The sequence below is a fragment of the Schistocerca americana genome, chromosome 11 (genome assembly GCF_021461395.2).
Source record: "Schistocerca americana isolate TAMUIC-IGC-003095 chromosome 11, iqSchAmer2.1, whole genome shotgun sequence".
Taxonomy (NCBI): domain Eukaryota; kingdom Metazoa; phylum Arthropoda; class Insecta; order Orthoptera; family Acrididae; genus Schistocerca; species Schistocerca americana.
This window is the reverse complement of record NC_060129.1, coordinates 167028248-167055921: the sequence shown is the minus strand read 5'-3', so window position 1 is coordinate 167055921 and position 27674 is coordinate 167028248. Positions and strand designations below refer to the sequence as shown.

General features: G+C 39.2%; 2 long non-coding RNA genes across 2 annotated transcripts in view; one reads left to right on the top strand and one right to left on the bottom strand.

Moving 5' to 3' along the window:
* The window catches only part of LOC124553708, a 583058-nt gene that overhangs the window by 510271 nt on the left and 45113 nt on the right, over positions 1-27674 (top strand). The window lies entirely within an intron of this gene.
* LOC124553711 lies at positions 19666-21262 on the bottom strand. The gene is made up of 3 exons (XR_006968117.1): positions 21171-21262; positions 20929-21064; positions 19666-19936 (listed from the first exon to the last, which is right to left on the bottom strand). It is a non-coding gene; the product is annotated as an uncharacterized LOC124553711 (long non-coding RNA).

Below are 27674 nucleotides of genomic sequence, written 5' to 3'. Positions count from 1 at the left end.
TCTTTTTTCGATTCATATTTGCAAGATCTCGGTCGAAAGTTTTGTAGGTCGCCAGGGTTTAACAAGGATGTTACGGAGGTTAGGGGGGCGACGAAAGGCAACTCTGGGTGGTGTGGGGAGAATTTTGTCACAGGATGATCTCATTTCAGGGGTTGACTTGATAAAGTCATATCCCTGGCGGAGGCCAGGATAATATTGGGTGACAAGGGGGATGCTTCTGTGTGGTCTGGGGGTAGGAATATTGTTGGACGGGGAGGAATGTATTGCTCGGGTAGTCTGTGTGGACAAGGTCTGCAGGATAGTTGCGGGAGAGGAAAGCACTGGTAAGGTTATTGGTGTAATTGTTGCCTTTCGTCGCTCCCCTAACCTCCGTAACATCCTTGTTAAACCCTACAATATTCCCAGACTACCTTCTCTACCCAGCGGTTCCTACCCCTGTAACCGACCCCACTGCAAAACCTGCCCTGTGCATCCCCCCCACAACCACCTACTCCAGCCCCGCTACTGGTAAAACGCACACAATTCGAGGCAGGGCTACTTGTGAAACTACACATCTCATTTATCAACTGACATCCCTGCACTGCACAGCCTTTTACATCGGCATGACAACAACTAAACTGGCTGAGCGCATGAACGGACACAGACGAACTGTCCGCCTAGGAGATGTCCAATACCCAGTAGTGGAGCATGCCCTCCAGCATAATTCTAGGGCCCTAGGAACCTGCTACACCGTATGTGCCATTTGGCTTCTCCCACCCAACACCAGTCCCTCTGAACTGCGGAGATGGGAACTTGCACTCCAACACATCCTTTCATCCCGCCATCCCCCTGGACTGAACCTACGTTAAACAACCTCGCTCCCATTTACTCTTCAGTCTTCTACTCTTTCCCTTTCCTCTTTAGCCATTCACGCATCTTTTCATCCAACATAGTTGCGTTTATCTTTATACTATATACCTCTTTACTTCTGTATGCATCCTCTTTGGTTTGAAGCTGGCACAGTACTTACAGTAGAATATCTTTGGCTTCCCTCTGACAACCATGCCTCCATCCTTGCTACCCTCCCTATTTTCCTTTCCCTGTTGCTTCATAACCTGGGTTGTGAGTAACAATCTCCTTTCCCTTCTTCCCTTTCTTTCCCCTCTCCCCTCCACGATGAAGGAACATTTCTTCCAAAAGCTAGGAACGTAAATTTTTGGTTCTGTTTTTTGTGTACCTATCGGCTGTACTGAGCTGAGGTAAGTACTGGCCAGCCCCTCTATCTCTTTGTTAGTATATATCCTCCGAAATTTCATTTCTAATTTTTCCTTCATATTGTGCCCTTTCTATTTTTATAATTTAAATATGGCCAATTTTGCTAATTACCTCGAACTCTCTGCTAGATACCACATTAGCGCAGGTATACGGATTAGAGTGCAGGCCGCAGGGCCTCAGCGTGCAAAGCGGATCGTGTGCCTCCAGCAGTCAAAGGGTTAATTACACAAACCGCTAAGAAGTACTAACAACACAACACTGCTACTATAATCAACAGCGGTAAAACACGTGGACTACAAAAAAAGAGGGAACAAGCAAATTCTCACTCTACAAAAAGCGACAAACATATTGATGCGCTACAAGTGACAACGTGCAAAGATCATTACTCGACACAGGCAAAGCCTTTACACTCACTCGGTTGGCGTGGAGGGGGGGGGGGGGGGTAAATGGGCGGGGCTTGTGCAACTTCCCGGGCTTTCGCTAAAACATTTCCTGCCCGCTCTGCATCTCGCTCTTTTCCTCCTTCGGCACCTGTCAGTACTACGTGGGAAACGGTGCTCGCCACTGTTGGCAGCTGCTGCCCTCTCGCATCACCCCTCTTCACTACATGGAGGGTCCACCACCATTTCACCCCCTGCACTGTTTTTCGGGCCTGGACCTTCACTACTAAATGCGACAGACGCACTGCCTTGACTGAATAATTCGTTTGAGCAGTTGCCAGAGAGCAGTTTGCCAGCGCGAGAAACAAAGTGCTACTGTGCATACATGGCTACGATGATGTAGAACTTATGCGCTTGCTACTTGCGCTGCTCCTACATTTCTCGGCCCATTTCTGGTTGTAGTAACATGTGAGGTAACTGATCTTCAGTTGTTACCGTTAACGCTGACCGTCGACTGTGTGCAGTAGCAACAGCAAAAACTTTTATGGGGACGAGGTGATGCAAAGTAAGATTATTTGTTAATTGTGAAAGTGTTCTGTGGATATTAATTATGTTTGAGAATATGGAAATTCCATTATAATATGTTGTTTTCAGACCACAAGGTAATGGAAGAGTTCTTTGTTTTCCATTCACCTCGCACCCAAGAACCCCTTTGTTAATGCCCCACACCTGAACCATTGTAGGACAGGTAAGTTACCTAGGAAGTTATTGAATTCTATAGAATTCATAAAGAATGGTTCGGTAAGAGCCAAGACCTGAAGCGGAAGCAGCAATTCTGGGACGCGATGTCCATTTTTATCAGGGAAGCTTCGGGAAAGACGTTTTCGCCAGCGCAGTGTGAGAACAAATGGTGATGTTTGCTATGTACTCATAAGGGCATAGTGGACAACAATAAGAAATTGGGGAGAGGTTGAGAAGATTTCGTGTACCTGAAAGAAATGGACGAGATATTTCAGAAGAAGAGCAATATTTACCCTGAGGTCTTGCTTGATGGTGCAAGGAAGTTACATTCAATACTTTGTACATTCATCACGTCAGCTACTTTAAAAGACTTCTAGTTCATAACGGTTTTTGATGTACATTCTTTAAACGTTGCGGCGGAGGCAACGTCCAGCAAACAACCAAGTGACCAGGTTGTTCCCGGGCTATCAGGATACTTGAAGGTTAGTTTTTTCTAATTCTCACTCTGATTCTGGAAAGTTTAATTCTTTGATTGAAATGCTTGCTGAGGGTGCATTTTATGACATTCATACAAAGCTACTGAAGTATGTTGAAGTGCATTTTAAGGAGCATTTTCCAAGCAAATGATTTCTGATTGTTTCATTTGTGCTGTACTAACTTAATTACTAAATGCTAACAGTCCATGTGAGTGTGAGCATTGTAGTTTCATAGCTTTTTGTTGTGTATGTCCTTTTTTCTGTATCCTTTAATTTATGGTTTGTGTGTGGATACGAAATGGGCAAAACTCATGGGTGCAATTTACAACTCATCAGTATTGGCCTATGGAATAAAAGGAAAAATAAGTAAGGACTGGTATGAGCAAAATTTGGAAGAAATGGAACCAGTCACTGAGGCTAAACAGAAAGCCATGCTTGCTTACAAAAGAAACCCAAATGAAAGACCTCGAAATGATCTACGAAAAGCAAAGAACAGGGCACAGCAAACATCCAGGAGATGCGCAAATAACTACTGCCTGAATTTATGTGCAGGTATACAGAAAGCGGGCGATTCTGGGGATGCTAAGGCAATGTACAATGATATTAAGAAAGCAGTTGGACCAACTGTCAGAAAAAGAGCTCCTCTGAAGTCAAAGACGGGTGAAGTCATTACTGATAAAGGCAAACAAATGGAACGCTGGGTTGAACACTACCAAGTTGTATGCAGCCGAGAATGAAGTTAGCAAGGATGCATGTAATGCCATCAAACTAATGCCAGTTATGGAAGAACTAGATGAAATGCCGACTATGGAAGAACTCAGTAGAAAAATAGATTCTCTTGCTAACGGAAAGCCCCAGGTGAAGATGGGATCCCTGCAGAGGTTATTAAGTATAAGAAGCCTGTTCTTCTCAAACATTTATATTCACTTATCGCAACCAGCTGGGAAGAAGATTATGTCCCGGTGAGTATGCAGAATTTGAGGATAGTTACTCTATATAAACAGAAAGGGAGCAGAAGTGACTGCAACAATTACCAAGGCATTTCATTACTAAGTGTAGCCTGAAAAGCTTATGCAAGAGCCATCCTAATACGATTACAAATCTCAGCTTCCAGAATCTCAGTGTGGCTGCAGGCCTGGCCAATCAACCATAGTAATTATCTTCTCCTTAAGACAGCTACAAGAAATGTCGTGAGCAGCAGAGGCCACTTTATATTGCTTGCATTGACCTTGTTAAAGCGTTTGATTTAGTGAGCAGAAATAGGCTTTTCAAACTGTTGCAGAAGATTGTATGCCCACCTAAACCACTAGAAGTAATTCTCTCTTTCCATGAGAAAACACAAGCAACAATCTGCTTCAATGGTAAAACAACAGAAGCATTCCCTATTAATAGTGGTGTGAAACATGGGCAAAGCCTTTACACTCGCTCGGTTGGCGTGGAGGGGGGGTAAATGGGCGGGGCTTGTGCAATTTCCGGGGCTTTCGCTAAAACATTTCCTGCCCCTCTCTGCACCTCGCACTATCCCTCTGTCGGTACTACACGGGGGCACAGTGCTCACCCCTGTTGGCAGCTGCTGCCCTCTCGCGTCACTTCTTTTCACTAGGTGGAGGGTCCACCACCATTTCACTCCCTGCACTGTTTTTTGGGCCTGGACCTTCACTACTAAATGAAGCAGACGCACTGCCACGACTGAATAATTCATTTGAGCAGTAGCCAGAGAGCAGTTTTCCAGTGCGAGAAATAAGGCGCTACTGCACATGCGCAGCTACGATGACCTAGAACTTCCGCACTTGCTATTTGTGCTGCTCTTACACTTCTCTGCCCATTTCTGGTTGTAGTCACGTGTGAGGTAGTTGATCTTCAGTTGTTACCGTTACCGTAAAACATCTACCGTGTGCAGTAGCAACAGCAACGACTTATGGGGACGAGGTGATGCAAAGCAAGATTCGTTAATTGTGAAAGTGTCCTGTGAATATTAATTATGTTTGAGAATATGGAAATTCTATTATATGTATGTTATTTTTAGACTATGAAGCAATGGAAGAGTTCTTTGTTTTTCATTCACCTCGCACCCAAGAACCCTATCGTTAATGCCCCACACCGGAACTGTTGCAGGACAGGGAAGCTACCTTGAAAGTAGTTGAATTCTATAGAATTCATAATGAACGGTTCGTTAAGAGCCGAGACCTGAAGCGGAAGCAGCAATTCTGGGACACAATGTCCGTTTCTACCATGGAAGCTTTGGGAAAGATGTTTTCGCCAGCGCAGTGTGAGAACAAATGGCTATGTTTGCTACATACTTATAAGGGTGTAGTGGACAACAAGAGATTGGGTAGAGGTCGAAAACATTTCGTGTACATGAGAGAAATGGACGAGATCTTTCAGAAGAAGAGCAACATTTACCCTGAGGGCTGGGTTCATGGTGCAAATAAGCTACATTCAATACTTCATACATTCATCACATGAACTACTTTAAAAGACTTCTAGTTTACAACGGTTTTTGATGTACATTTCTTTAGACGTGGTGGAAGCAGCAACCAACGATCAACCTAGCGACCAGGCTGCTCCAGGGAAAGTTTAATTCTTTGATTGAAATATGCCTACATGCCTGCTAAGTGTGCAGTTTATGACATTCATACAAAGCTACTAAAGTATGTCGAAGTGCATTGTATGGAGTATTTACCAAGCAGATGATGTGATAGTTTCATTTGTACTGTCCTAGCTGTTGATTTCTAAATGCTTAGAGTCCGTGTGGGTGTGAGCATTGTAGTTTCATAGCTTTTTGTTGTATATGTCCTTCCCAATTTCTGTATCCTTTAACCTTTTGACTGCTGTTGACAAGTTTACCCATTACACTGCGTGCCGCTCCCTGGGTGCTAATGACAAGTATAGTCGCGGCCGCCGGTTTTCACCTGAGCACTGTTGACGAGTTAAGTCGCGCCCGCTTGCCGGTCCCTGAGCGCTGATCAAGAGTATAGGCGCACCACTACCCGAGTGCTGATGACGAGATAACTGACAGCGGACTTCCCGTCCCATGTCTCAGTAGCCTTTCACAATTCTGGCCGCTAGCTTGTCTGTTGTGAGCCTCGGCTTTGCACTACAGTTCACCGTTCATCAGAATTTACATCAGTGTTCTTCAAGTCCTGTATTTTACAAAGAAAATGGCGAGACGTCGTGGTTGCACTGAGGAAGAAATCACGGACATTCTTACGAGGAGCGACAGTGAGGTTGAACTAATTGATTTTGACAAAAGTGATAGCTCTTCCAGAGTCCGAAAGCTCTATTCATAAACTGTCCAGGTCAGCAGAGGTGTCAAAACAGTCATGTTTCAACAAGAGATGTTAGTTGTTGATCTGAAGAATCAGAAAGTAATAGTGAAACACCTATGAAGAAAGCACGTCTTAGTGATATATTTGACTGGAAAAAATGTCTTTCAGCCAGTTAATCACGCATTTGATGATACGCTGTCAGGACATTTGTGTCAAATAGGGAATGAGTCAAGTATTCTGTCAGTTTTCATGTTGTTCTTTACACAAGAACTGATGAAATATATGGCTGACGAAGCAAATCTGTTTTATATATTCACCAAGGAGAATACTCCCGAATCAGTGCATTCTCGAATCTCAAAGTGGAAAGATGCTAGATATGAAGAAATGTATTGTTTCATAGCTGTTTGTCTTCTGATGGCTCACGTGAAAAAACTGAAAATTAGTGAATACTGGACCAGAAATGATGTTCTAACTATGCCAATTTTTAGTGAACTCATGTCAAGAGAGTGCTTTTTGTTACTTATTAGAATGTTACATTTCAGTGACAACTCTGCCAATACTGGAGGAGACAGATTATTCAAAATTAGGAACACTGTCAATAAAATTCGTGCAGCTTTCCGTTGTGCATTTAATCCACATTAGAAACTCTGCATTGATGAAAGTTTGTTATTATTCGAAGGATGCTTATCTTTCAGACAATTCATTTCATCGAAACGGAGTAGATTCGGTATAAAAACATTTGTGTTATGTGATTGTAAGACTGGCTATGTCTTGGATTTCATTGTTTATACAGGGGCATCAACAGAAACAGAGTTCCATAATTTAGGAGAAGTGGTGACATAGTGGCTACACTTATGAAGCCCTATTTAGAACGTGGACATACCCTCTACGTCGATAACTGGTACGCAAGCCCAGACTTGTTAGCGTGGCTTCACAGTCATGGGACAAACACATGTGGTACCATCTGTAAGAACAGACGCAACATGCCGAAACTTCAGAAGAAACTGGAACGTGGAGATATTCAATTTATGTGTACTGATAAAATGCTTGCTATAAAGTGGTGTGACCAAAGGGAAGTGTGGATGTTGGCCACATGTAACACCACAGAAATGCTTGATACAGGAAAGATTGACAGGAATACTGGAGAAAAAAATTAAGAAACCACAAAGCATTGCAGATTAGAACTGTAATATGGGAGCAGTTGACCGTTCTGATTTGCTGCTTAGCTGTGTCGGATGTATACGGAGAACAATAAGTGGTATAAATAGTTCTTTTTTCACATTCTAGATCTGTGTGTTTTAAATGCTCATGTCCTATACAGATCACTAACAGGTCGTAAGACGATGATAGAGTCTCATCTATCACTGGTAAGGGACCTTACAGAAACGTATGCATTAGAGCTTAGAAAAGCTGGCAGAGGAAGGTGTTCTGATAATCCTCTTTTTCCATACATTATAAGTGAGCAATCCAAGAAAAGTGCACTAATGCGTAGATGCATTGTTTGCTGGAAACAAAAAGTGTGCCGAGAAAGCAGGTACGAATGTAAAACTTGCAAGGTACCATTGTGTGTTGTACCCTGTTTTGAAAAATACCACACAAAACAGAATTACTAATAGCAGCATAGAACGAATACAATAATGCTATTACAAAAAAACTTCGAAAACAAAAAATTATAAAAAGGGAACAACAAAATAAAAATGTTTTTAACTTGTGAATTTGATGTGCTAACAAAAGAGATTTCACAGCTTTCAAATGTTGGCAAATCAGTGGAATACTTATGTGCAACAATCACAAGTATTGTACAAATTTCATCAAAGAAACAAAATTACGCATTATCGGGTAATTACAAAGCGCAACAAATATTGGGGCAATTCAGCAATACAAACAGTAGGCCATGTAAAATTTCTTATCACACCAGAATACGAATTTAACGACATGAAATAGAATTGTTCTTACCGTTGCTCACAAATTCTGATGTAGTGCGATATGAAAGATGATCTGTATGTCGCTATCTCCTATAAATGTTCTGCACAACAAAAATAACATACAGTAATCTATAATCTATGGCTTACTTTATTCGTTCTCGAGTTAGTACGATGAGGAACGCACGGACATTATAAACGGGTATCCAAGAAAGAACAGTAAACTATAGATGTAAAGCTAACGAATCACGTCACTTTTGAAAATCTACAAAAATAGGGCAAGAAAACTACGAGCAAGGTATCATTTTTGGTGATGGAAAATAGATTTCCCAGACAGTTTTATTCTGTAGTAATTCACCTGCAGGGGAACTACGTAGTGAGAGCATTTACGAGTATACTGTATCAGCCGTGATGAGACAATATTTCGCGTGGAGTCACAGTCACTGCAGAAATATTCAACACAGGACGGATGGGGCAGCGAGGGGCGCTCCGCCCCAGGCGGCAGATCGAGGGTCAGCCGCATTAGCGCAGGTATACGGATGACAGTGCAGGCCGCAGCACCTCAGCGTGCCAAGCAGATTGTGCGCCTCCAGCAGTCAAAGGGTTAATTACACAAACTGCTAAGAAGAACTTCTAACAACACAACACTGCTACTATAATCAACTGCAGTAAAACACGTGGACTACAAAAAAGAGGGAACAAGCAAATTCTCACTCTACAAATAGCGACACACACATTGATGCGCTACGCTTGACGACGTCCAAAGATCATTAATTGGCAAGGGCAAAGACTACACTCGCACTCGGTTGGTTGGAAGTGGGGAGAGGTGGTTAATGGGCAGGGCTTGTGCAATGTCCGGGGCTTTCGCTAAAACATTTCCTGCCCCCTCTGCACCTCGCACTATCCCTCTGTCGGTACTACACAGGGGCACAGTGCTCGCCACTGTTGGCAGCTGCTACCCTCTCGCGTCACTTCTTTTCACTAGGTGGAGGGTCCACCACCATTTCACCCCCTGCACTGTTTTTCGGCACTGGACCTTCACTACTAAATGCAGCAGACGCACTGCCGCGGCTGAATAATTCATTTGAGCAGTAGCCAGAGAGGAGTTTTCCAGTGTGAGAAATAAGGTGCTACTGCGTATGCACAGCTACGATGACATAGAATTTCCGCACTTGATACCTGTGCTGCTCGTACACTTCTCAGCCCATTTCTGGTTGGAGTCACATGTGACGTAGCTGATCTTCAGTTGTTACTGTAAAACGTCGACTGTGCAGTAGCAACAGCAATGACTTTTATGGGGACGAGGTGATGCAAAGTAAGATTATTTGTTAATTGTGAAAGTGTTCTGTGGATATTAATTATGTTTGAGAATATGGAAATTCTATTATATATCTGTTATTTTCAGACTATGAGGTAATGGAAGAGTTCTTTGTTTTCCATTCACCTCGCACACAAGAACCATATCGTTAATGCCCCACACCAGAACCGTAGCAGGACAGGGAAGCTACCTTGAAAGTAGTTGAATTCTATAGAATTCATAATGAACGGTTCGTTAAGAGCCGAGACCTGAAGCGGAAGCAGCAATTCTGGAACGCAATGTCCATTTCTATCATGGAAGCTTTGGGAAAGACGTTTTCGCCAGCACAGTGTGAGAACAAATGGTTACATTTGCTACATACTTATAAGGTGTAGTGGATAACAACAAGAAATCAGGCAGAGGTCGAAAACATTTCGTGTACATGAAAGAAATGGACGAGATCTTTCAGAAGATGAGCAACATTTACCCTGAGGGCTGGGTTGATGGTGCAACTAAGCTACATTCAATACTTCATACATTCATCACATGAACTACTTTAAAAGACTTCTATAGTTTATAACGGTTTTTGATGTGCATTTCTTTAGATGTGGTGGAGGCAGCGACCAACGAACAACCAAGCGACCGGGCTGCTCCAGGGAAAGTTTAATTCTTTGATCGAAATATGCCTACATGATTGCTGACTGTGCCTTTTATGACATTCATACAAAGCTACTGAAGCATGTTTAAGTGCTTTGTATGGAGTATTTTCCAAGCAAATAATTTCTGATAGTTTCATTTGTACTGTCTGACCTAGGTGTTAACTAGTAAATGCTAAGAGTCCATGTGGGTGTGAGCATTGTAGTTTCATAGACTTTTGTTGTGTATGTCCTTCCTATTTCTGTATCCTTTAATTTATGGTTTAAGTGCATAGGTTATTTTTACATTCATCCTCTAAGGTAGCTGGATGCATCACAATTTTGTTTTACCACTATGTGTAAATATAAAAAATCTTTTTTCGATTCATATTTGCGAGATCTCGGTCGAAAGTTTTGTAGGTCGCCAGTTCTCTCAGTGGTAACTGTGGGAGTATAGTGGATGTTTATGTGAACTTTATTAGTTTTTAAGTGTACTCATTCATTGATAGTTCAATTCAAATTTCTTTATAGGCAGTAATCTGCCAAGCAAATAAGACCCCAGTTTGTAAACTAGTAATGCCAATAATCTACTTGGTTAGAGGCACTGTAAGTCATTTCTTTATTTTTGCATTGCTTAATATGCATTTTATCCTTGATAAGTATTGCACCATCTTCCAGTTTTTGATTATTCCTTCTAGAGACATTTAAATTAATTGTGCCTAAAAGTATTGCTATTTCACCAAGTTCATTCTCTTTATCCAAGGAAATCTGATTTTACTCTGTATTTTTAGTGCCTTCTTTCAAGTGCTACATTATTTTTATCACTGGGTAAATTCTAACATGGCTATGATGGAATACTTTTCTGTGCCACACTTCTGTATGAGCATGTAGACAATTTTTATGCACAAGTAAGGACTCTGCAAGTACATCCCCCCCGCCTCCCCCACAAGAAGCTTAAAGTCAAGAGTTGTACACAAAGAGATACCCAAGAAGGGAGGAACAATTATTTAAAGGAGTGGCTTGAGATGGAGTGCGGAAGACAGGAAAAGCGAGACCAGAGGGGAAATGAGAAGCTGGAGCTGAAACGGGCAAGCCTGGAACTGAAACATGCTTTGCTGGAGGCAACATTGGCAGCCAGTAAGCAACATGCAGAGCGTAATATGCTCCTCAGGAAGTATTTCGAGGCTCGGATGTGTTATCCTCCAACATTTCATTTGTAATTTTTCCTTCGTATTGTGCCCTTTCTATTTTTATAATTTATATATGGCCAATTTTGCTAATTACCTCTTGAACTCTCTGCTAGATACTTCAACTTTAAATAGGGGTTTGTTAGTGGTAAGCGTGGGAATTTGATAGGTATTTACCACTCTTTCTATTGCTGATAAAATGCATGGCATTGTACCAGTTGTTATATTTTCCCATTATGTTCATGTATGTTTAAATGTGAGCTGTAATTTGTCTAATCTTGTTGTCCCAATCCCTGCAGGAGTTATACGTAGGGGACTAATACAGTCTTTTAAAGCTGGTCTTAAATCTTTGTAAGTAGGGTTTCTTGGGACACTTTCTGACTATTAGTCTACCAGTTATTTAAAGCATCTGTGAAACTTTCATGGATCTAACATGTGACCATTTGTTCAGACTGTCTATGTATACTCAGTATACCTCTTTCTGTTTGGTATGGGTCTCTCACACTTGAGCAGAACTCTAGGGCAGGTGGCAAAGTGATTTATAAGCAATCTTCTTTGTAGACTGACTGCATTTCCCCTGTATTCTACCAATAAACCAAAATCTGATGTTTGCAATGTCTGTCCCCAAATAGATACTTTGGTCAATTCGGGACTGTGTGGCTATTTGTTCTTTCATTGCTCTATTTTTCCTCCAATATTTTCTCCCCAACATGTCTTCCCTTCAGAACAGCTCACACCAATTAATGCTTATGCCTTTGGAATCCTAAATTTGAAACCTTAGTGTGGGGATGGGGAGGGGGGAGGAGAGCCACTTATTTATAATTAAATGCTAAGATATTGCTTGTTCATTTGTTCCCACCTATCCGTAGACACGTTTCTTAGGCTGTTGTCATTTGCCCTGTTTAACTCCCAAAAAATTAATTCCATTACTCATTTTTTATATTTTGTCATTTGATTTACAAAAATGCTTTGCATGTTATTGGCCCTAAGAAATTTTATTCTTTCAGTTTCTTGATAGCTATGTTAGATTACAATGAACTGCTAGACATTAATTTGTAAGTGCCATTCACAGTGAAGCACAGTTGCTCCTGTAAAATTACCTTTGCATTCATTCTGTCCTGTTTTGTGTATCAATTGTCGTATTGTTCTAATTCATTTCTTGAAATGTCTTTAGAGTTACTTGAACTTTCACCTATTTGACCAGTCATTAAAATTTTTGGGTGTCTATATTAAGTGTAAATTAACTTATTTTCAGAGATGGTTCTGTGGGATTCAGTGGTTTCTGTTCAGAGATTTCTCCACATGGTACAGCAAAATTAGGTGCAAATGCTAGGTAATTTAAAGTTCATTATCTTCCCATCCAGATAAGCCATGCGACTGATTTACAGCTCCATGACATATGCAATTCCCACTCCAGTGCCTTGAAGCCAGTTCACTGAACCACTTCCTCTACTGTTCCACTCCAAGCATGTGGGGAAAAATTCACTTGAATCAACTGGTTTGGCTTCAGATTTCTCGTATCCATTTCCCTGTAGTCACACATAATATTTTCACATTTACAGGAGAAATGTCATTTCATGACATCCTCATACCACAAAGTAAAGTACATTTGTTTTCATTGCTGCCACCCAAACTTGCATATGACAACCCTCTATTTTGTGACAATACAAAACAAGCGCCCTTTAAACTTTTTTGGGGCCTCCAATCTTGTAAGGATCCCATATTGTGGAGCAGTACGGTGGCAAAGGATGGACAGGTGTACTGTAAGCATCCTCTTGTAGTGCTGTTAAATCTTGAGTGTTCTGCCAATCAGATACAGTCTCTGGTTTGCATCCCCAACATTTTCTGTGTGGTCACTGCCTACAATGCTACAAAGAGGGCCTGGGACTGTCACACTTTGGCCATCGTTCCATATATTTATTATTAAGGACCTAGGACATGTCATCCATAAACTGTGCTTTTGCAACTGTTCCATGTTTTAGATTTACCAATTTTGTTTCCTTCTGAAACAGGGAATTCAATAACTGGTGTGACTAACTACAGTATTTATCATTAATATCATTAATTTGAACCCAACAATTACGTTTGTTATTGTCACTGTTGCATTTCGAAATCTTTTCTGTCGTCTTACTTTCTCTTTTTGTTTTTCCCAGTAGTTTCACTTTGTATTCACCTTCTTTTTACCGTAATCTACTATACAATTTTATCCCGCCTATATATACTCAACAATACCTCACCCACTTCCAAACCATAACAAAAAAATCACACATAGATATAACTACAGTATGTTATGGATTTAAATTTACTTGCACCAAAATTAGCTGATGCAGTAATCGTTTGACTTTATTCTAAATGATTTCAGGAACCACATAGCTTTGTCCTGTTTCCGTACTAAAGTCCTTATGAGCTCAACATCTTGTCATACACACGATAGGGCGTTAGCTCATTGTTTTTACAGGTGGAAGCTGAGGGCATCAGATGCTATCTGTGAACAGCAATGAAGGATTAGTGATTATAAACTGTAATTGTGAACTGTGTATTTGGTGGTTATAGTTAAACTATAACGAGTAGAAGAGAAAGTGTACCGGCCCCGCCCCCCGTTAAGTTAACACAGGCAGCATAGGATGGGTGGCATGCCTGTGAACGACGAGCAGCACTGTCGCTTTAGACAAGTTCCCGCAATTTTGCTTTATCCAAAGGTGTGTTTCGCTATTTTCTGTGCTTATTTTTTGAGTGTATTTATGGTGTGAGGGAATGTTGAATAGCTGAAGTCTGCAGTGAGTTTTGTTTAGGGATATAGTTACTTATATTTGAAGAAAAAAGGATAAAAATGCCAACGTGCAAATGTGGCTACCGAGAAAGTAAAGGTAATCATTTTTTTAGGCCTCCACAACAAGAAGTAGAATTTGCAAAATGGGTCGGAGCAATTCCTCAGAAACACAGAATTGTAACTCAATTGTTTCATGTGTGATTCACATTTCTGTGAGGAACTTATACAAGCTGACATGTTCGTCATCGAGGGTAAACAAGTTAAAATTTAAAGACAAAGTTGGTCTCTAAAATAAGAGCAGTTCCTCATTCACTTCAAAATATACAGAAATAGCTATCAAAAATATTACACAAAAGACTACGAGGTAATGGAAGAGTTCTTTGTTTTCCATTCACCTCGCACCCAAGAACCGTATCGTTAATGCCCCACACCAGAACCGTTGCAGGACAGGGAAGCTACCTTGAAAGTTGTTGAATTCTATAGAATTCATAATGAATGGTTCGTTAAGAGCCGAGACCTGAAGCGGAAGCAGCAATTCTGGAACGCAATGTCCATTTCTATCATGGAAGCTTCGGGAAAGACGTTTTCGCCAGCGCAGTGTGAGAACAAATGGCTATGTTTGCTACATACTTATAAGGGTGTAGTGGACAACAAGAAGAAATCAGGTAGAGGTCGAAAACATTTCATGTACATGAGAGAAATGGACGAGATCTTTCAGAAGATGAGCAACATTTACCCTGAGGGCTGGGTTGATGGTGCAACTAAGCTACATTCAATACTTCATACATTCATCACATGAACTACTTTAAAAGACTTCTAGTTTATAACGGTTCCTCATTTACTTCAAAGTATACAGAAATAGCTATCAAAAATATTACACAAAAGAAAACCACCACCAGTAAAACACTCAAGAGAGTAGCTGCTGTGAAGAAAATGGTCAACAAGAAGTTCCAATGTTTCCCAGTGTTTCATCCATCGAGGAAAACGTATGAAAGGTAACAGTTGCAGCGCTCACTTCACTAAAGAGAACAAAGTTTAAGAAGCTGGAAGTTGGGCAGTTACGCAATAAACTAAGAACAGCGAATACAGAAATCCATCTACTGCAAAAGCAGCTCTCAGATGAAAAGCGTAAGACAGCTCAATCAAATCTTAGATCATTCCAAACTGAGTAAGAAACAGAAAATGATTGACACTATGATCAATGTCAATTAAAAAGCACTAAGGGAATGTGGTATGACAAGTTTCTTACAAATGAAGTCACCCAAAGGATACAGACATTATTTGAAGCATGGTTTGTTGCCACTTCTTTCTGATACACACCTTCGAAATTTAGTAAAGGGTCTCAAATGCTCATATGGGATAAATACACATGCTGTGGAGGCAATTAAGAATTATTTTCAGGAAGAACAAGATGAAAACAAATGCTTAGGTGTGCTGATTTTTGATGAAATTAAGCTCCAAGAAGAACTGCAATTTAATAACAATTCCCTGAAAGTTGATGGTTTTGTCAATTTACGAGAGTATACTCCTGACACCTGTAAGAGTAACTTGCCAATCATGCTCTCATGTTTATGTTTGCTCCTGTATTGCATAACTGGATCCAACCTGTTGCTGTGTATGCAAGTTGCAATGCAACTCCAGGCGATGTCGTCTTGCAGATATTAATTCAAGTGATTATCCAGCTGGAACAAGAATTACTGCATTCACTTTTGATGGCAGTCAACCGAATAAAAGGTCTGGCAATGTCTGAACTAGTGCCAAAAAAATAAAGTAACTTGCTCTATATCAAATCCTGTTGACAAAACCAGAAGAGATTGGGCATTTTCAGACGCTGTTCACACAGTAAGGTGTGTAAGAAATGATTTCTGTGATAAAACTCAAGTACTTTTTAACGATGAGATCGTCAACTATAATTTTTATCGCAGAGTCTATCAAGAAGATAATTTCCCAGGATTTGGCGGATTAAAAGTTTGCCACGAGTTAACTTCCACCATCTTCAACCCGACGTCATTTCAACAAATGAATGTAAGATTAGCCCTGCAGTTATTCAGTAACACAGTAGCCTAAGGCATAAAATTCTTCAGGGACAGTAAAGCAACAGGATTCAAAGGCACTGAATCAACAGAATCTTTCACTAGATATATGACCAACATCATGGACACAATTCTTCATTTCCTAAGGATGCATTGTACAAAAATGCAGAGGCTCAGAAAACATTAATGAAATGGAAAACCATTCTCGCCGATAAAAATAACAGCTTTGCTTCCGAAAGAACTCTCCAGCCTCTAAGAGTAACCATTGAAAGTACATTGGAGATATGTGAATATTTGTGGGAAAAAGGTTTCAGCTATGTCTTGAGTGCAAAATTTGATCAGGACCCACTTGAACGTGATTTTGGTATCTTAAGGTCCCTGAGCTGCAAATGATCACCTGTCAGTAACAGACTTCTTGAGCTTACACATGTTACAGTGCGTTTACATTCCTGTAAAACTAGCCCTATCTCCCGGCGGAAGCTGCGAACATAAACGTGAATTTTCATATATGTATGCCAAATGCAGATGTTAGCCAGACATTTGCAGCAATAGAACAGACAGTTCTGGAAATTGAAGACATAATTAAAAAATGCTCTGTGTTCCACATAACTTCACAGAGGCTCATCCCAATCCACAACATATTCCAGAGAGTCTTGAAAGCACCACAGGAAAGGGATGTTTAGTTTATCATCTGGCAGGTTACGTGGTAAATCCAGCAAGAAAACCCGTAAGTTTTTGTGCCTAAGTGGAAATTCGTCTGACATCCCATTCTCTTTACTTACATCTATTAGAGATTACGGCTCTTCTACAGGAAAGACATTGCTCACACAGCCATCAAAAGATTTCTTCTATGTTCTTATGCAGGTGGAAAATAGCCGTGGTAAAACTCCGTGAGGACAGTTTATGGGGAGACATTTATGACTGCCTCAATGGTTTGGAAGACCTAAGTGTTGAAATATCTAACGGATGCTGCGAACATCATGTGATGGGCAGTTTCCAAGCTGATTCTCCATTATATGAAACGCCAGCTTTTCACTCGCATTAAACATTCGGAATGAGTAAGTCTTCAAAAACTTCCAAGACCGCCCGGAAACTATCCAAACTAGCTGACAACTGATGTCTACTGAGGCAAGTTAATCAAATCCATCGACCTTTCATACGATTACATAAATTTTATGAATCAATAACTTCGTGTGCAGCGTTTGGCGTAATAACATGTATTTCTGTGGGTCACAAGTGGAGCAATTGACATCTGGTGGCGGAACCTGTGAACTTGCGGAGATGGCACACTTTCTTCAACTCGCTATGGTTAAGCTGTAATTGTAAACTGTATTTGGTGATTATAGTTAAATTTTAATTGTGACTTGTCTATGTGATTGTAGTTAAATTGTAATTGTGAACTGTATATGTGGTTAGATTATAAATTGTAATTGTATATTGTAATATCCCACCCTCCTCTAGCATCCTGATTCGGGTCTTCCACAGTTTTCCCAGATCATGTCAGGCAAATGCCAGGATGGGTCCCTAAATCCATGGCAGTTGTTTGAATACCCTTTGTGCGCTTATAATATTGGAACAATTAAAGTGATAAAAAATGAAAGCTTTTTTCAATTCCTGTCATTTACCACTACCATAAATTACCTCATTTTATGTTTATAATCTGTATATTTTACAAATCATTTAACCTTAATGTCTATTTGCATTTGTTTTCCTGATTGGGCCATCCCAAACATTTTCTCAAAAGTACAATGTGCAACTTACTTGAACCATACAAGGAGTGTAACTGATCACATTGCAACTTATACCAGACCAAACTCTGGACACTAAATCTGCTCTATGTGAACACTGACACTTTGAGCAAAATGTTACAAACCCTGGTTCTAGCCCCTTATGGAACAGGAAATAATCCAAATTAGTACTGGCATGAATTTTGTACTTGAAATTGTTTCTCAGGATTTATATATAAACTGTTTTCTGTAGTAAAGTAACAATGTTTAGTCATAATTAAGAACAAAGATTGCAGATTTTGACAATGGGGATAAATAGCTTCTTGTTATTCTCTACAGTCAGTTTCATTATTGATAATCACATGAGAATTACAAATGACAAATTTTTGGGACATGACAACAGAAGTGTAGCTTTATATTTACTGGAAATTTGTTTTTGTCGACAATCGACTCTCAAAGATTGATACTACGAAATAGAAAATTCTTTTGGCGAGACTAAAAATCCAAAGGTCTCAGGCTCAATCCCCAGGTCATTGTAAACTGTAGGTCCTCTTGTCAGTTCAAATGTTGGAGGAAGGCAACGGCTTGTCATAAACATGACCATGCCAAGTACAGTATAGTTACATTCAAAACAACATTCAGATTGATGACTGCTGTTTTTCAGCTAGTGGGTACGTGATTATGAATGAACAAGACATTAAGCAACTGTTACTGCACATTTTTGTCTTGCCTTCTAGATGGATACACACAATGTGAGCATCAATTCTGAACCTAGGGCAGTTCCACGAGTAATGGAATGAGTGATTTTTTTCACTTTGAGGATGAAGACCAAGTACCATTATACAACAAGTTAACTGTATTGTCAACATAAACAATTTTTTGTAATTGTTTATGTTCCTTTCTTGTAATCATTGTGTGGAAAATACTTTCAGATATATAGTGGTCTCATAATACAATAATTCAGCTATTTCCAGAAAAAATGTTATGGAGAAGAATTAATGAGAAACTGATACAGAAGATACATGCCTCAAATATTTCACTAACTAAATGTAAAAAAATTGTTATTTTGGGAGATTCTTTTGCAGTAGACTACAAAGGAAGTTGTTCATATGAAAGCTATATTGAATTTATTTATATACCAGCATTTGCAGAGTTTCCCGCAGAAAGTATTCAATTAGTTTATGTTGAGGAAGGAAAAATTATTGGGTCATGTTTCTGCAACTACTCTAATTTTTTGAGAGTTAAAAAGGACAAATGACAACAGCCTAAGAAATGTACCTACGGATAGGTGGGAACAATGAGCCATTTATGATTAAAACAGGGTGATGGTCTATTACCATTACTCTTCAGCCATTTGTAATACTTAGGGAATAATACAATGAAAACCTTGAGAAAAAATTGGAATGAAGAAAGATCAAGCACTTAAATTGCTTGGGATTTACAGACTATTTAGCATTAACTTGCTATTAATATGAAGTCCAGACACAAAAAAAATATAGCACAAAATCAGGATCCAAGATATCACTGGAGAAGAATATGGTGCTAACAAAATGGCTCTGAGCACTATGGGTCTTAACATCTGAGGTCATCAGTGCCCTAGAACTTAGAACTAAAACCTAACTAACCTAAGGACATCACACACATCCATGCCCAAGGCAGGATTCGAACCTGCGACCGTAGCGGTCACGCGATTCCAGACTGAAGCACCTAGAATGGTGGTAACAGACACTAGTAAAATAAGAAACAGGTGAAAATAGTGAAGCAATTTGAATACCATATCTAGGAGAAATTATAACATACAACATGAACAGGAAACCTGTTTGGCAAGAAAAAACCAATACAATTTAAAAACTAATATGGTCTACATTAAAAACTAAACAAAATTATGACACTGCAGTGACTGATCTGCAGAACATTCACAACTTAAAATTTTTTAAAAGTCTTTCAGAGACTCAGGACCTGTAGATAACACTGCCTGACAGTATTCCTATAATTGAATAGCTGTGCTGAAACCAAATACTTAAGGAGTTACAGTATTCCATTCTTTAACATTGTTTCTTAAAGCAGCTTATGTGGAAATCCTTTGATTGATGTGTCTCTTACTTCCCTTTACATGTCTTAGCTGTTGATTATTCTGGGACAGCCCTCTATTCTTCCTCCATAGCCTGCAGTTGGCTTCCTTCACCTTGAGCTCTGGTGTGTAGTTCGTGACAGCACACCCTAACATCCACATCAATAATACGATCTAGAGAGAAAAACAAACAATAAGAATCAAATGTACTGCTACCTCAGTAAAGTATGTTTTATGCTTTTGTCAGCCAAGGAACTGATGAGTAGAAATATCTCAACATCAGTGTACCATGCTCTTTCACTCAATCCTAATGTCAGAATGGTGTTATTTAAAAACCAAAGAGACATGTAAAAAAGTATTCCAAAAACTATGTATTGCTCCACTTCCATGCCAGTGCATATTGGAGATACTAAGCTTTATCAAGCTAAATATTGGCAGCCTGAAGCAAAATCTGGACTACCACCAGCACAACACTAGAGAGAAATATTTGCTGACACAGTTTCCCCTTTCCACCAAATTATATGCTGATGGTGTAAAATGTATGGGGATTAAACCTTATCATAATCTACCACTAAGAATAAAAAACAACCCAGCACATTTTAAAATGAGGCTTAAATCAATATTATTAAAATACTGTTTTTGTAACTTACATGAATATATTTAATGCGATTCTTCTATGTAATATATTTGCACACATCTTCCTCTACTATAATTTACCTTCAAAACAAATTTCAGTAAGGCCTAACCAACTTAAAAATTTATCTACTTGTATTTACTTCTATTTATCCAGTAAACCTTAACTATTGTATAAATTACACAATGCTTATCTGTACTTAATTTGATTTAAAATGTATTCACAGATTTTAATTTGTGCCTTGTTGACCTTAATTTTCAACAACTTTTGAATATACTAATACTATATCCCGTAATCTCTATGATAGAACTGTGTAAGTCTAGGTGTATTTAATTTGGTGTTATGTATTTTTTTAATGTTTCACTAGTATAATGACTTATCCCATATCATGTACTCCCTGTACACAAAATGTGTTCATGGATCAATAAAGAATGAATGAAATTATTAGACACTGAACATTAAACCTTCAAATTTGTAGTAACTAAAGTTACTAATCAGACTGTATAATTTCATCCAATGGGGTTTTACTTACATTTGTTGCCAAATGTTGGTGATGGGGCATCTGGTGCTGCTAGTACATTTGCAACTGCGCTCCAATCATGTTCCTCTTTGCAATGCCACTTCTGTCATCAATGTTGGTTCTTCAGATGGTGCATCATCATCTTCACCTGCGTGGATCAGAAACTTAAATAGACTCAAAACAATTACAAGTTATTTGTATATTAAGCTTATGTCAGTAGCGTTTACAAAATTATAAATGTAGCAAGTATGTACCTTCGTCATCTAACTCCAAGTTATCTTCCACGGCGAGATTGTGGAGCACACAGCACGTTGGATGAAGTGAGCCATCTCTTTAACACTCTTCAATTTCAGCTGGTTTAATTGTCTAAAACGCTGCTTCAACAGGCCAAAACAATGTTCTACAACACACCTGTTTTTCGAGAGTGCCATATTGAAGTCACATTGCACTGGAGAAATGCCCTGTATTTCTGAACGGTGTTAATAAATTTCTGGTGAAGGGATAGGCACTGTCAAACAAAAGATGAAAATCTCCACACTTTTCTTCGAGCGTTTGGTAGAGTGTGGACGTCCTGAACACACTCCCGTCATGCACAGAGCCCGGATAGCCGACCAAGTTACTAATCCGTCGGTTATGATCAAACTACTCGCAGCTGAATGGAAAAATAATTCTTCCTATTCATATATGACTGGGGATCTTTCTGAGGACTATCAATTGTAATGTGTGTACCGTCGATTGCCCTAACCCCACCAGGCAATCCGTTTCCCCGGAAATGAGCCTCAATCTCTGCTCTTTCTTCGATGGACGGCCACTTCCAAGGTTGCCACTTCATAACTTATCTTCCTAAATCACTGATGAAGTTAGTAACCCTCTGTATAACAACGCAGAGAAGAAATACAGATATTAAACCTATCTGCGACATCCATGAAACCTGCAGCTTCATGGCCGGCGAACTACAAAAATACCAGTATTTGCTGCAGTGGGAGCAGTTTCCCCATTTCCCCCTGCCTGATAATTGCAGAACCTTGAATTTCTCAATCTTTCTCTAAAGTCAACTGCCACGTGACGCCGCACCCGAAAATGTTCTACAAATTCATTGTCACTATAGTATAGCACCACACTCTTTACACAGCTCTAGATTCTTTGTCTCTTTTGCGGTTGGAACATTTCCAGCTTCTCATCGCTCCATAGAAAATCTTATTCAGTTTCGCTGGGCATCTGGAATAAAAAATATTAATAAATTTCACGTTTCAACCACATGTAATTTCTTCGCACTCCTAGTAAAGGTGACTTCATATTAAAATAAATGAACTGCTTACCTTAAAATAAACGACGATGAAGCGTAATATGAGCAGTTGCCAGCGGGCTCGTGCGCATGCGCAGAGCTGAATTCGCGTATGAGCAGCGCCTTCCTCACGCTTCTGGCTACTTGGAGCGTGGATGTTTGGTGTACGAGCAGTAGCAGCAAGTAGCCAGAAGCTACCCGGAAAAATTTTCCTGGCGCGCCCAAGATGCCAGATTCTCGCATGCGCAGAGCAAGCTGAGTTATAGTAGGGGGTCCTTCCTTACGTGACCCGTGGCCGTGTCTTCTTTTACAGCTCCCACGTCAAATGAAAACAAAACAGATTTCTGTGGCCGGGAGCCAGCAAGTGAATTAATACACATTCTCATAACCATGAAAGACCAAAATAAGTTAGTAGTTTCAATTTTCTGATTTTATATTATTTCCAGGTTATTAGTAATCAACCATTAATGTCTTAATGAAGCTATTTCTGTCTGTTTTATAGAGAAATTTGCTTCAGTTAATTTTTTTTCCGCTGAGGCAGTTAGTTTATTTGAAACGAAACGAAGTGTTTCATTCCGCGCTGTTGGCTACTTTCAACCTCGTTCAATTTAAAGTGCAAATTTTCATTTTCTGGGACGAATGACGTTTACCATAATAAAGAACCAAATATGAGAATACAGTACTGGATCTCCAAGAAAATTTGTATCACGAGAACCACATGAAAAGCTGAATATCCGGAACTTCCGCGTGCATCTGGACATAGAAATGTGCAATTAGAGCGGAATGAAGCATTTAGTATGCTTTATGGAATTCCGATGCTGCTGGAGTAGTCTCTGATGTCCTGTTCCTTGTATGACACTGTAAGATCTCTTAATGCTATATACGTACGAGCATACGTAAACATTGACTTGAAGCTAAGTAGGCAAATTTGGTCAGTGGTTTTCAACTAAATATTTTGTTTCAAATATAATGATAGCTGTAGCAGAATTTTATAGGTCTGCCTTATGTGAAAGTGTTTTTCGATCACAAGGCACTTGTCTCGGACTTCCTCTGGGCCTGAAGTTATTTCTTAATTTGTGTTTACGTCTTAAATTTATAGAATGCCATTCTATGCTAAATTTTAGACTGGAAGCATACCATGTTTTATCGTTTTAACTCCCCACATGGCTTCATATTTATTCCTAGAGTAGAATATAAACTGTCAGTTGTACAGTTTCTTTGCCTCATAGACAACGGTGTTATTTTTTTCACATTTTGAAATAGTCATGAAATTTATTGTCCTTCATTCCGGTGTAAGTTACACAAGAAACTCTCTCTTTTTTGTTGCAAGTAATTTGTATTCCATCCTAGTAGCTTTTTGCAGTGATGTGTAGATGTAAACGTGTTGGAAATGCTACATAACAACATTGCAGAGCACGAATTTAAAAAAAAAAAAAAAAAAAAAAAAAAATCTGTCAAAAATTTTATGGTACTTCGAGCTGTGGAGTCTAATTTTGAAATGACTCAAAAGCCAAGAACTGCTTCCTTATTTGCATCCTTTATCTGTGTGGGATATGATAAAACAATTGCTGTAAGTACAATTCAGTATGTCCTCTCAAAAATAAGTCGCACGGGCGGCACGGCTACATATGGTCACGTGATACCCCACCAGAAATACGACGAAAAGCGTATGAGCAGAGCAAGCACCAAGCACGGGCTGCCTACATCATCGTAGATGCGCATGCGCAGTACAGCCTGTTGTCTGGCGCATTCTGGTAACTGCTCAAACGAACCTCTCGAAAACGCTGTTTTGTCAGTAAACTACCAACAGTGAAAAATCTAAAACTTTCAGAGAAACGATAAAAATTGGAATATTCCATATTGGAATCTAATAATTAGCATTCTGGAATGTTTGAGTTGATAAACTCGTTAAATTTTCTGTTAATATCAATTAATGGTGTAATATACTGACGATAAATTATTATTATTTTTTATTTTTTTGATTAGTTGGGACATATGTATGTATGCCTTTCTCCATATGACTTAAATTTCTCCGATATAAGTTTCTCTAGCTGCTATTCTGTATAATAATCAACACCTGAATGTTTACACTGAATATATTTTACGGACTTCTCATTTCCAAACTCTTTTGTGTTGGCAATGGAATGGTGGTACAGGTGTACTGTGGAATGTGAACATGTTTGGCGCGGGAATATTAGTGTTTGAATTTGCTTTGAATTTTGATTATTAAAAAAATATCGGAGCTGTCTTTAGTAACACGTAGCAAGAGAGCACGTTTATGGTAATCGTAATAAAATAATTGATGTGCTGCAAGAACAACTATTCTCACATGACCTGCGGTTGTTCAACATCCGTCTATCGTTCTAGAAGTGTGTTGAAAACAGATAAATCTGTATTAGTATTGTATATAGAATATAGCATTATAAGAAGCCCCACGTAAGAATGGGGAACTATGAAATTTCGCATGTTTATAGTTGTTTGAAGCTGTTGGAAGACAGTAATTATTTCAAATTGCTATAAATTTTTTTTTTTTTTTTTTTTTTTTTTTTTTTTTTTTTTTTTTTTTTTTATGTGAGAGGATAGTAGTGATGTTACCAAATTCTCCTAACTAGTTTATTATACACAGGAGCACTTGGATTCTATGTAAACAGTTAGTTTCATGGTGCAAATTGCCTTCCCTTTACTTTTAAGTTCCACAGACAGGGAAGTCATCAGCGCTCAACACTTTGTATTTAAGTTTAAAGTATAATGTAACAATTAATGCAAATTTCGGGAACCTACCTACCTTGATTATTTTAAAATTTCCTCGGAGCATATTGCAGTATTGCTACTTCTTAGTTCAAATGACTGAATATGGGACGAAAATAGTATGTGTAATATTACCGTTATGTGAATTTTCCTGGTACCACTCCTCGCAAATGATACAAAGGAGGTATTTGTTGCTTAAGAATCATAAATAGGCATTTGCTCGAAAACTACCCTTACTTTCAAGAAATTTTTGCAAATTACTCTAATGGATGTGTACTTTGAGTTGTGTTAGTTATTTGTTTGTTTGTTGGGTTCTGGTCCCTGGCATATTTGTACCATAAATCATAATGATGTGGAATGAATAATTTTACAGGCATGCCTAACTTAATCTTTAAATGTGGCTATATGGTGAACATTTGTAAAGGGTTTTTTTTCCACCTTCTAAAAATTATGGTGACAGAGATACTTTTACATAGTACAAGAAGTTGTCAAGGAGAAACCTTATGTTATTGAGAATAACATGTTAATATATTGGTGCCATGGCCTTTGCGCTTTTGCAGCTGCATTGGGCTAAAGAATTTCATGGTTGTCTCATCTGTGTAACTGACAGTAAGAATTAGTCCAGAAATGAGAAAGTTCTGCACACTATCCAGTTGCAGCCTGCAGTTATTTTTGTTCCAACCTGACTGTTACTTTCTAACCCAACCTGAATCTCAGGCCGCATGACAGGCCTGTCTGTCATCAGAGGCAAGGTTTTGAGGGGGAGAAGTATCATACTCAAGCCATTATGTATCGTTTTGTGCAATGTTTGTAAATGCTGTTATAATATAGGCTAGTTGTACTTTTAAGGTGTCCAGAGGTGTCTAAAAAAAAGGTGCTGAATGTCTTAGAATTCCTGGTGTGAGGATACACGGATCTGCTTAGGACTGGACAGCAGCTCTGCCACTGCAGCAAGTGGAATATGTTGGCTGTGAAGCCTTCGTGCCCTGTAGTGGCTGCCTGAGTGCAAGTCGTACTCAGCAAAGACGGGACAAGAGGCCTCAGGTACTATGATCTTGGGTGATATTCTCTTTCGGGGTAATCCATTACATTACTTGTAGACCACAGATTCTGTGGAGAGGCGAGTCTGTAGTTTACAATGCCAGTTCTCAAATAATCAAAAATATTGTAGTTGATGGTTTCTGTGACACATCTCTTCAGTGCAGTATGAGGAGTTGGCCAATAGAAAATTCATTTTATACTCCATCACATTATCTACACGACGTTTAAAGTGCCCTTGTAGGTTGTCGAATACTTGAGAACCTGTGTGTGTGCATTGAATGTGTATAAATCTGTCACTGCCATAGGTGAAACCTCATGCCATTTGTGGCTTACATGAGAGCTGGTAGGTGCTTTTATTTCTTAGCTAGCTGTGACACTGTGCACTCTGCCTCTAGTGCAGGTAATAGAGCAAACCTGAAAACATTTAGACAGTGTGTCGGTAATAATGAGACAGGAGTAATATGTGATGCGAAATCCACTCATTGAGTAGTTAACTGTACGAATTTAAAATGAAGTCACACTTTCTGTCTGTGATGATTTGTAGTTAACGATAGTTGAAGACAGTCAAAGGAGTAAATGGAAGAGTGAACATATTCTGTAGTACTTTCACTGATCTAAATATGGTTTTTTGAAACTAGTACGAAATGAAACGTTTGCATCAGTTGGTTACATTCTGCAGATCTCGTTGAGAAAGAGGGTCCCGGATTCGATTCCTGGCGTGGTCAGGGATTTTCACCTGCCTCGAGATGACTGGATGTTTGTGTTGTCCTCATCATTTCATCATCATTCATGAATGTGGCGAGACTGGGCTGAGCAAAGGTTGGGAACTGATACGGGCACTGCTGACCGCGCAGTTGAGCGCCCCACATACCAATCATCATCATCGCTGAAAAAGAGAATCTTCAGGAATGAGAAACGTGTCAAGGCATACCAGTATATTAATAAAATGAAGATGAATCAAAGATACTTAATATGTATACTCTGCTAACAGTAAATCGTTCCAATACCACTTAAGGCTTTTCACATTAATACCATCTGAATTTAATCCAAGAAACTGGAAAGAAAGCTGCTATTTTGAAAGCAGCTGCTGCTTCCTAATTTTTACTATATTGCTTTTGTTTATCGTGTATTGGCAGCTTACTATTCATTTTATTACAATTGCATTTTTCAAAGAAAATATTTTTACATCCATAAATACGGAGTGCTATTTATAGTACATTATTATTTGTTATACAGCTTTATCACAAATACTAATACTTACTATGTGGCTAAAAGGACATTTAAATCACTGAACCTAGATATTCAGACAGTTTGTAGAAAGAGTTGTTAATGAGGTGTGTTTTTAATTTTCTTTTGAATTCGCAGGGATTTCCAATTTCTTGCTTTATGTTGGATGGGAAGTTTGTTCAATATCTTGCCATCAGAGTACACAAGCAGGAAAAGTCTAGATGAAAATTGTTGTTGTGTCTTTATTGTGACCGTGTAAGAAACATTTCAGCTAAATCTGATTTTTATTGTCAGCAACAACACCCATTTTGCAGTAAATATATTGGGAACAGAGTGTAAGAATTCAAATATCCTTAAAAAGCCTTGTGTAAGATGTACAGTTATCTAGTTTATTTAATAGTTGTACTACTTTCTGCTTTCGTACAAACATTTTGCTCAATTACTGTAGGTATGTTCC